Source organism: Emydura macquarii, unplaced genomic scaffold, assembly GCF_026122565.2.
Source record: "Emydura macquarii macquarii isolate MOO-44397 ecotype Brisbane River unplaced genomic scaffold, CSIRO-AGI_Emac_v2 contig_2638, whole genome shotgun sequence".
NCBI classification, from domain to species: Eukaryota; Metazoa; Chordata; order Testudines; family Chelidae; genus Emydura; species Emydura macquarii.
The window spans coordinates 1-10,913 of record NW_027132775.1 but is presented as its reverse complement, the minus strand read 5'-3'; positions in this window follow the sequence as shown (position 1 = coordinate 10,913).

Genomic DNA, 10,913 nt, shown 5'->3' with positions numbered 1-10,913 from the left:
GGCTTCTATCCTCCTCCCACACACAGACACCTTCCTTTCCCCATACCTTCTACCTTCCCCTCTCCACCTTCTTACACCTATTGCCCCCTTATGCTGTCTGGAGTGGCTGACCACTGGGAGTTCCTGCCACTGAGCAGACTGTCAAAAACAGGGCAGACACCCCAAATAGGTTGGACGTACTATCATTTACATTTCACCAAGCCATTAACAAATATGAACTCCTGGATCATTGTAACACTTTTGCCAGGGAGTCACAGACAGTCCCCTAAGACTGAGGGGTTTTCAACTTTTCCAGGTTACTGTACCCCCCTTCAGGAGTCTGATTTGTCTTGCGTACCCCAAGTTTCACCTCACTTAAAAACTCCTTGCCTACAAAATCAGACATAAAAATACAAATGTGTCACAGCACACTAGTACTGAACAATTGCTTCTTTCCTCATTTTGTCTCTAGGAAATTTTAGTTTGTACTGACTTTGCTCCTGCTTTTTATGTAGCCTGTTGTAAAACTAGGCAACCATCTAACTGAGTGATGTAGCCCCTGGAAGACCCCTGCATATCTCCAGGGGCACAGGTGCCCTGGTTGAGAACCACTGCATTAGAACAACTGTTCTCACAAGAAAATTTTAGTGGCCTCAGAGTGCAGCCACCAACTCTTGCTGGTGGCCACTCTGACAAACCCATCTCTCCGTCCCTGCCTCTAACATCCCTTCAGTGAAAGCCCGCCCTAGGGAAGGTGGGTCAGGAACTCACCAGCTGCCTCTGGAGTTCCAAGATCCCCTTCCCCTAGCCAGGCAGGAGCAGGGGAACTGCCTGGGGGAGCGCCCCAGTGATTAGAATGCCACATTCGCCTCCATTGACAAAAGCCACTTCTGGCCTGCACATACTGGACAAACATGTCTCCAGACGTGCTACCCACAACCCCCAAGGAGGCTGCGCAGTGCAGGGCGCCGATCCCTGCTGGCAGCACAGGTGCGAACACGAAGGAGGACCATCTCACTGCCCTTGGTAACAGCTAGTCCAGAGCAATAGGTGGACACTGAAGATAGGGGCAGATGCTTTGTCCCGCACCTATTTGTCTCCGCCTATACTTCGAAGACTGTTATGGCAGTTCCATAGACTTCAATGCCGTTCTGTGCCTTAAAACTCAGGGAAGGCATTTTATGCTGCTCAGGTTGGTAAAGACCCAGTTGGGGGGGGGTGTTTTCCACTATAAAAATCATTCTAATTATGGCTGAAAAGCTTTCTGTTGGAGAAGGGTCTTGCAGAATGCCCTAAATTAGTCAGATTTGGAATTAACCCAGTCTCATCCCGCAGCTATCTGACCACTGAAGTTCTCTTTAACTCTGTCTGTCTTGTGCTGCTTCCTTTTCTGTATTAGCTGAAGTATCTCACAAGACCCACGTCTCTTGGCTGCTTATGGATGGAGATGGAGTAGCTGATGTTTCCCATTGATTTCACTGTACGTTGCATCTGAGCAGCTGGGGGTGGAGGTGCAGAGTATGCACAGAAAGATACACTCCAAACAAGGTTCTCTCTAACCCGAGTTCGGTAAAGGGCCTTCCTTCAATCTGAAGTTGCTGGAGCTGTGCTCCTCTACACTGCGCTCCATCTACCCTTACACTTTAAAATAGATATGAAAGTGAAATGCAAAGGTAAATTGAATGGAAATCAAAGACCCCAATTTCAGATGCTAAGAATTACGAACTGCGTATTGGAATGACATCTGAGACCTTGATTTGCATTTTTAAATGAATTTCATCTTCAATACTGGAAAATCTAATGCCAGTAAAAAGTTATTATGGTTATAATAACACACCTCTCTGGTTGTATAAAACTTGATGAGTGTTTGTGAAGTGCTTTGAAATGCTTATATCAGAGGAAGCCTCAGGCAATCCACCTTGAAACTTATAATTAAACCTGTGTGACATGGAGGTAAACGAAGGCTCATTAAAGTGATGATCCATCAGGAAGTGATTGACACATACAGAAATAAACCCCAGCAGCTGGAACTACTTATGCCAAATACTAACCTCTGTCTTCTGAACCCTGATGGACAGTTATCACTCCTGGCTTCCAAATCTGTCACTAACCTGAGAGTAACTCCTAGACAGGGTAATTCTGAGAATATTATTTTATTTTGTTTTCATGGTTTTGGGTGAACTTTTGCATGAAACATCTTCTGATCTAAGTGTGAACAATGATCATGGAGAGTCTTCCAGTGCACTTTAACTCCATTTATTTGGCAGTGTTGACTCAGTGGTAGGTATTTACACATGAGCAAACTTAAATATTCTTAAACCAACGTTTTTCCTGTTTGAATTATATATTGAAATTTTATTCCTACTCTGCACATAAACAAGCTTGAAATATATATACTTGTAATTCCTTTGGACCATTATTATCCTCATATATAGAAGAGGCAATGTTAAAAGAGAACCTACCTGTACCTCATAAGAACATCTGAACAGCCATAATGGGTCAGACTACTGGTCCATCTAGCCCAGTAACTTGTTTTCTTACAATTACTAATGCCAGGTGTTTCAGATTAAACGAATATAACAGACAATCATCAAGTATTCTATCTTGTCGTTCACTCACAGCCTCTTGCAAACAGCAATCCCTGCCTATCCTGGCTAGTAGCCATTGATTGACATATCCTCCATGGACTTATCTAATTCTTTTTTGAACCCCATTATACCCTTAGCCTTCACAAAATCTTCTGGCAAGGAGTTGAATGATTTGACTGCGCATTGTGTGATGAAATACTTTCTTCTGGTCCTTTTAAATCTGCTTCCTATTATTTTCATTTGGTGACTTCCAGTTCTTGTGTTATGAATGTCTATTTACCATCCCAGAGGAGTGTCAATAACCTGCAGTATCAACGAGCATTAGGCTAGGTTATCTCCACTCCATGAATATGGACAGTTAATTTCTGCCTTTTAGCTTTCTAACAGCAGCTGCATAATGGAGAAGCTTTTTGACTTTCTGCTTTTATTGTCTTTTTCTTTAGTTGAGACTGACCAGCCTGAAACAAATAATTAAAAATGGTGGGAAACAGACTTGATGGTCAAACTGTACCACTGCAACAAGGAAGTCAGACAACTGTGTGAGCAATACACCAGTCTGGAGCTGGTGATCGAATATAGCCCTTCATGAAACCTTAGAAATACAGTCTTACTACTCTGGCTTCTTTATTCATTCTTTATCTGGACAATTTTCTACTCCCCTTTATTTCAAGTTCAAGTATGTGTGACATCATACTCCTGGTCTTCTGCTTTATTTGCTCTTCCATTTGTTATCTTTTCATAGAAGCCAAGGTTTGCACATCGTTTGCCTAAAAGTGTTCTCCCATTTTGGATACCTCCAGTGTTGGTGCACAGCTCAGGAAAACTTGTGGCCTGCTGTCAAAAAATATTGAGTATGACCAGCTCTCGTAAACTTCAGTGGGACCTTTGAGGACTGAGAGCACTTCAGAAAAAAAGCCCTGGAGCCTCTCCTATCAGGCATCTAAAATTAATGGATCCTTTGAAAAGAAGTTGGCTTTTCTGTGTCTAGAAGGGACATCATTGGAATAGCTGCTGATTTAGCCCAGCTCTGTTAGGTCTGGAGTCTTGCATGAAATCCTTTCTCTGGAGTTCAATGATCCTAGGCCTTCCATGTTATAAATAAACAAAACCAAACCAAAAAATAAACCTAAATCGGTATTTTAGAGATGACCCTTGGCAATAGTAGCACATTTCTTCTCAATGAAGGTTGTGATCTGGTGGTGGAAGGCTCATTGTTTAATGGCAAAAGTTTATTCCTCAGCAGTTCAGCTCTTCCATGTTTCAGCTTAAAATTTGTTACTCATCCTGGTGTATCTCAAAAGAGAGGCCTGAATTGAGACATGTCTCATGGTGACGCAGACATAGTCTGATGGTGCTTGCAGTACTCTAGAGAAAATGGAGACTGAGATGGATTTACTTCATTTCTTCAATTTTGGCAAAGATATTAGCTGTTGTTCTTCAGGTTTGTGTCCAATATGGAGAGAGATCAGATTGACGGGGGATAGGGAAAAAGTTCCTGTATGGACAGGTGATCCCATACCTGTGTTCTGCTGGGTTACTAGCACCTCCCTATGAAGCCCCTGGTACTGACCACTGAGGGAGTGAGGCCTGATCTTCTATAGCACTGCCTGATATTGAATACTAGAGCTCTATTGCTCTTAAACAAAACCAGTGGGCATACGCCTAAAGCTCCCTTCACTACATGAGTATTAGACCATGTCCTTAAAGTGGCTGGATGGTCTGGGGAATGAGAGCCACAAAAATGTTGAACAAAAATGTGATGGGAAATGTAAATCTTTATAGCTGTAGTTCCTGCAATAGCAAGCCATGGTCCATCCAAGGGATTTTAAACAAGAAAGGTAACATGGAGTGCAGTGAGTTACAGTTACCTCAAAAAACATGAGATTTTGTATTCAATTTATGGTCTGTTCCGGATCTCTTAACATCAGACATGAGATTCTAGACTCCTGCAGACGACATCCCTGTAAAATCAACTTTTGGTCTTGTCATTCCAACAATGAAAGGAGACTGCTGCCGATGACTTGATGAACACATGGGCAACAAATGTGAAGATTAATTTATTTGAGTTCTATTGGTAGAAGGAAAGCCAAAATGTCAGTATGAAGGTGAACTATTTCACCGCTATTGCATTAGATCTTTTAAGCTCATCTCTAGCATTGCAAAATGAGTGCAAAGTTGGTGTCAAGGAACAGAGCCAGTTGAATTTACACCCCCCATTAGATTGTCATAAAAGACTGCTTTTTGTCGACAAAACTGTGTAGTGTAGACATGGCCTAACTTCTCCCAGAGGAGGATCTACACCTATGATGACTTCTCTCCATGAGAACGCAGCAATGGCCAGGCTGGAAGAGACAAGTGCCTCACCTAATCCAGTATCCAGTCTCAATGAGTGTCACTCACCAGCTGCTTCAGAACAAAGCAAAACAAGAATGAATTGGTCCTTTATGAAGAAAACTTAGAGAGTTTCTTCTTAAACCCTCAACCAAAAATTGTGGGTGAAATTGCTCAGAGGTACCTAAGGGATTTGAATGCCCAAGTTCCAACTAAAGTCTTTAGGATCTAGTGTCCCAACTGCAAGTCTTGCTCTGAAAATCCAAGCCTTATCTTTATACCATGAAGAAGTCAATGCCTGCAACTTGATAAAGTGAAAAAAATTGAAATCCAGCCCCTAAAATCATTCCCATTGTAAAGAATCACAGAGTGTCTGTCCAAGTTTCAGTCCTAAATAAAGAGGATCACTAATACCTCATCAGAACGGTAACAGAGCAGAACTTGAAAAGGACTTACCTGGTTCAGATAGAAGAATAATTGAACATTGTTAGGAGATCACAGAGTCATGAGTGTTTTTTGACAGTTTTTCGACTGCCTGGAGGGCTTGAGAGGCCCTTTGTTGCTGAAGGCCTAATTACATAGAAACCAAACTTGGATAACTCCTTCACTTGATGTCATTTTTTCTCTGTGTTTTTGATGATTAGTTTGTTCTTAACTCCACATGCTATGACGTGCACATAACACCCGGAAGCTCTTTCATCTGAAAACGTTATGGGCCAGCTACATTTCCGGTATCTTTCAGCTGACTTCATTGATGCAAAATGGGATATTTCCAAGCCTAGAAAAGTAACTGTTCAGTGCAATTCAGGAGCAACAGTCAGCACGTGGCATGAGTAATCACTGTGGCTGGGTTTTATTTCTGGCTCTGCCATTTGCTCCCTGCATAACCTATCACTGCAGATCAAATATTGACATTACGCTCGATGATCATAGGCTTCCTCAAATCAAAGGACTACAAAGCCCTTTAGGCACATTAAAGTTGTGTGTCCACAGTGTTCTCTTATTTTAATAGCAGAATTTTTTTCCTAGGATCAGATGCCTGAAAATTGTGGATTAGAATTTAAGGGTAACTGAAGAAAAAACCTTTGGTGGCCTTTGACAAACCCGTCTCTCTGTCCCCTCCTCCCATGACCCTTCAGCGAGAGCCTGCTCAGGGGAAGGTGTGTTTGGAAACTCACCGGCCACTCGCATAGTCCCAGATTCTCCCTGCTCCGGCCACGGGGAGCAGGAGAGCTGCCCATGAGGAGCGTCCAAGTGACCGAGTGCCACGGCCTCCTCCACTGACAAGAGCCAACTCCGGTGCCAGGCCCACATGTCTCCAGAGGCACCACCTGGAACCCCCGAAGAGGCTACAAGGTGCAGGGCCACATTTGAGAAACGCTGGATTAGATGAACTCCATTAATACATGCTAAGGTTTCTGAGGTCATGCCAATAGGCAGTTTGTGATCCTTATCCTCTGAATTTCGGGCTGTTTGATTTACAAACAAGAAAGCTTTGCATTTCCCTTTCGTTAACAAACATTCCTTTGTAAAGCTCAAGGGGCAGATGTTGAGCCAGTGTGTAGCAATGCAGCTCAATAGACTGCAAAGACGTTCGGTGCCTTAAAACAGAGGAAAGCATTTTATGTTACTCAGATCAGAAGAAATCTTGTAAGGGGTGTGTTTTCCACTTTAGAAATCACCCTAGTAATGGCTGAAAAGCTTTCTGTTGGAGAAGGGTCTTGCGGAATGCCCCAGGTTGGTCAGACTTTCAATTTATCCGGTCTAATCCCGCAGCAATTTGACACTCACGAAGTTCCCCTTCACTCTGTCTGCCTTTTCTTTATTAAATAAGTCTCTCACAAGACCCACTTCTCTTGGCCACTCATGGATGCAGATGCACCAGCTGATGTTTCCCATTGATTTCACTCTAGATTGCATCTGAGTAGCTGGCAGTGCAGGTGCTGTGTCTGCACAGAAAGGTGCATTTCACACGAGCTTTTCTCTAACATACGATGAGTAAAGGACCTTCCTTCAATCTGAAGTCGCTGGAGCTCTTTTACACTTTCCCACCGTCTACCAGGACACTTTGTAATAGATAGTAAAGGGAAATTCTAAGGTACATTGACAGGAAATCCAAAAGCCCCAATTTCGGAGACTAGGAATCAAGAACTTAGCACTGGAATGACATCTGAGACCTTGACATGCGTTTTTAAAATGATTCTAATCTTCAATATTGGAACCTCTAATGGCAATAAAAAATTATTATAGCCATAATAATACACCTCTCTGGCCATAAAAACTTGATGAGTGTTTGTGAAGTGCTTTAAAATGCTTAGATCAGGGGAAGTCTCAGACAATCCACCATGAAAGTTAGAATTATAGCTGTTTGACCTGGAGGTAAACGGAGGCACATTAAGCTGAAGGTTAAACAGGAAGTGATTGGCAGACTCAAAAATATACCCCAGAGGTTGGGACAACTCATACCAAATACTAATCTGTATCTCCTGAACCCTACTGGACACCTCCCATTCATGGCTTCCAAATATGTCACTAATCTGAGAGTAACACTTGGGCTACGGCTACACTGACGTTGGCAAAGTTGCCGCCGTCAGATGAATTTCTCTGATCAACTGAGCGGTCAGTGAAGACCCGCTCAGTGGATCCAGAAATCAACGTACTAAGACCACCTTCGCAAGTGGCGTAGCACTGCGTAGACGGGAAAACGGTTCCCATCAGCGCAGTGCAGTGAGGACGGCGTGCAGAAGAGGAGCAGAGAAGTTGACGAGCATTACGCACGTTTTTTGCATAGCTTGCGTAACTGCCATCGACTGCTGCCGAATCCCGGAGGTCAGTGTAGACAGGGTCTTGGACAGGCTCATTCTGGAATACTTTTTATTTTGTTTTCATCCTTCCCAGGGACCTTTTGGATGAAATGTCTTCTGATCTAAGGGTGAGCAATGATCAACAATCAAGAGTCTTCCAATACACTTTAAATCACTTTCTTTGAAGGTGTTGGTTCAATGATGGGTATTCACACTTCAGCAGACAAAGTGTCTTGTACAAAATTTTTTCCCATTTCAATTCTATACTGAGGGTTTTTTTTCCTACTCTTCACATGTACAAGTTTGAAACGTACACATATGTAATTCCTTTCAACCATTTTTATCCTCATGTATAAAGAAGGTAAATTTAGAGAGAGAACCTACCCTGCACCTCATTTCACAAACCTGAAGTAATTCATTCCTATAGGGTTACTCTGACCCCTAAGAGAGATGTGTTTCCAAGGCAAGAAAAAGTAGTCTAAACAGTGCACTTGGGGACTTCATCGCAATTATGACTTATAGTAGGATTTTGTTCCTTCAATTATATTTTGAGCTTTACAATGCCAGTGCTGTCATGGAAAAGATAGAAATTGACAGACTTTAATTCCCTTGGAGAAATATTATCCTCATGTATAAACAAGACACAGTTAAAATGGATCACAACATTGGCCAGTTTTATATTGTTGAGACTTACTCCAATGACGCAAATGTTTTTAACCAGCCATGTTATTAACTTTGTCTTCAACACAGTGCAACAGGGATAAACCATACAAATACTCTCATGTGTTTCAAATGTGCGGGTTGTATTCTTAGAATATAAATAAGTTGTTGTTGGGATTAGACACTTCTACACTGGGTAATAGTGTCACTTTAAGAATAATGGCGGCCAATAACGGAGGTCTCTCGTGTCATTCCCTTAATCAGGTCATGATTTAAAAACCCACAATTTGGGACTGTTTTATTTTCCTTCAACTGTAGCTTTTTATTCTTTAAAACATTTTTCTTGGAAAATATAGGTGCACTGTTGGTGTAAATCAGCACAGTCACTTCATCTTCAAACAGGTTGGAAGCCCCATAATCAAAGGAAGACACTTCTGTCTTCTTCGATGGCTTTGGAATCCACTCACTGGGATATCTCTTACAATTTGTACTTCATTCTAGTTCTGGCATGAATGTTTTCTACAACAGGCCCTAGTGCTGGACAGATTTTATGTTAAGTCTTGCCCTATAGCCATCTCGTCCTTCACCAAGAATCTGTGATTTTCACCTTTCTCGGGCATCCAAAACATAACTCAAAATGTTTCCACAAAAGGGCAAATGTGGGGAGAGTGCCATGACAAAACCCTATGTTACACTTAAATCCTTCCAAAGACCTAGCTGGAAAGTTGAAAGTGGCATTAAAGTTGCCCATTGGCATCGTACTATCCCCCGCCAAGGGGTGAATTACAGACTGAAGGTCCTGACAGGAAACACACTGGAGGCAGTGGAATGATTCCCATTGATTTCAAAGGGAATTGGATCTGACCCATTCGGAATGGAGGTGGTGAGAAGGCAGAAAAACAATTCCCTCTTTTCTAGCAAGTTTAGAATGAACTGCCCAATGCCCCTAACCACGACCACCATGAATTGAAAGGACCCAACTGAATTCCTGTTCACGACAGCCAGTTTTACAACTGATGCCACTCTGAATCAACTTGACATTTATCCTCATTGCAGCACCAAGAAAGTCAGTGGAATGACACGAGGAATGGCGTTGGCCATGCAATTTTCAGATGAAAGGATTCTGAAGAGTTCAATGTACATATCACGCCCACTGAGGCTGAGAGTAGCCTAATAATCACAAACCCTGAGGAAAACAGCTGCAATCAAAGGAGGACTTACAAGGCAATCAAGTATGTTTGGTAACTAATCAGGACCTTCTCCACAAGTTTGAAACATACACACATGTAATTCCTTTCAACCATTATTTTTAATGAGCTATTTTATTAACTTTGTCCTCAACACAGTGTAACAGCGATAAACCTAATTCTCGGTATGTGGTAGGCGGAGTGAGACGTATTGGGTAATGTTAGTTAATGTTAAGGTTTGTGTAGTGTTAAGGTTTGCGTAGTGTTAAGGTTTGCGTAATGTTTGTAGTATTAAAGTTTGTATAATGTTAATGTTACACAAACCTGAAATAATTCATTCCTATCGAGTTACTCTGACCATTTAGAGAGATGTGTTTCCAAGGAAAGAAAAAGTAGGCTAAGCAGTGCACTTGGTGACTTCATCGCAACTATGACTTGAAGCAGGTTTTTTTTTTCATTCAGTTAAATTTTGAGCTTTACGATGCCACAGCCCCTCACAGAAAAGATAGAAATTTAGAGACTTGTAATTCCTTTGGAGATGGATCATCTTCATGTTTAAGGAAGACACAGTTCAAATGGATCACACCATTGGCTAGTTTTGTTTGCTGAGACTTTTTAACCAGCCATGTTATTAACTTTGTTATCAATACAGTGCAACAGGGATAAACCTAGTGCCCGATATGTGGTAGGAGGAGTGAGAAGTATTAGGTTGCATTTCTGTTTCTAAAATGGACACCTGAGTGACCATCTCAACAAAATTGTGTTTTTATGCATATCAAACATAGATAATAAGGATGATAAGGCTGGAAATTCTTCTGCATTCTCAGAAATTCAAGATTTCAAAGTACCTTAAAATACCCTCATTTGTTTCACACATGCGGGTTGTATTCTTAGAATATAAATAAGTTGTTGGGATTCGACACTTCTACACTGGGTAATAGTGTCACTTTATGAATAATGGAGGCCAAGGTTTCTTATGTCATTCCCTTAATCAGGTCATAATTTAAAATCCCACAATTTGGGACTGTTTAATTTTCATTCAAATGTCATTTTTGAACTCATTATTCTTTAAAACATTTTTATTGAAAAATGTAAGTTATCTGTTGGTGTAAATCAGAATAGTTACTTCAATTTCAAACAGATTGAAAGCCCCATAATGAAAGGAAGACACTTCTGTCTTCTACGATGGCTTTGGAACCCACTCATTGGAATATCTATTACAATTCTTACATCATTCATACAATTCATACATCATGATTCTGGCATAAATGTTTTCTGCAACAGGCCCTATGGCTGGTGAGATTTTATGTTAAGTCTTAACCCACAGCCATCTCTTGCTTCAACAAAAATCTGTGATTTTCACC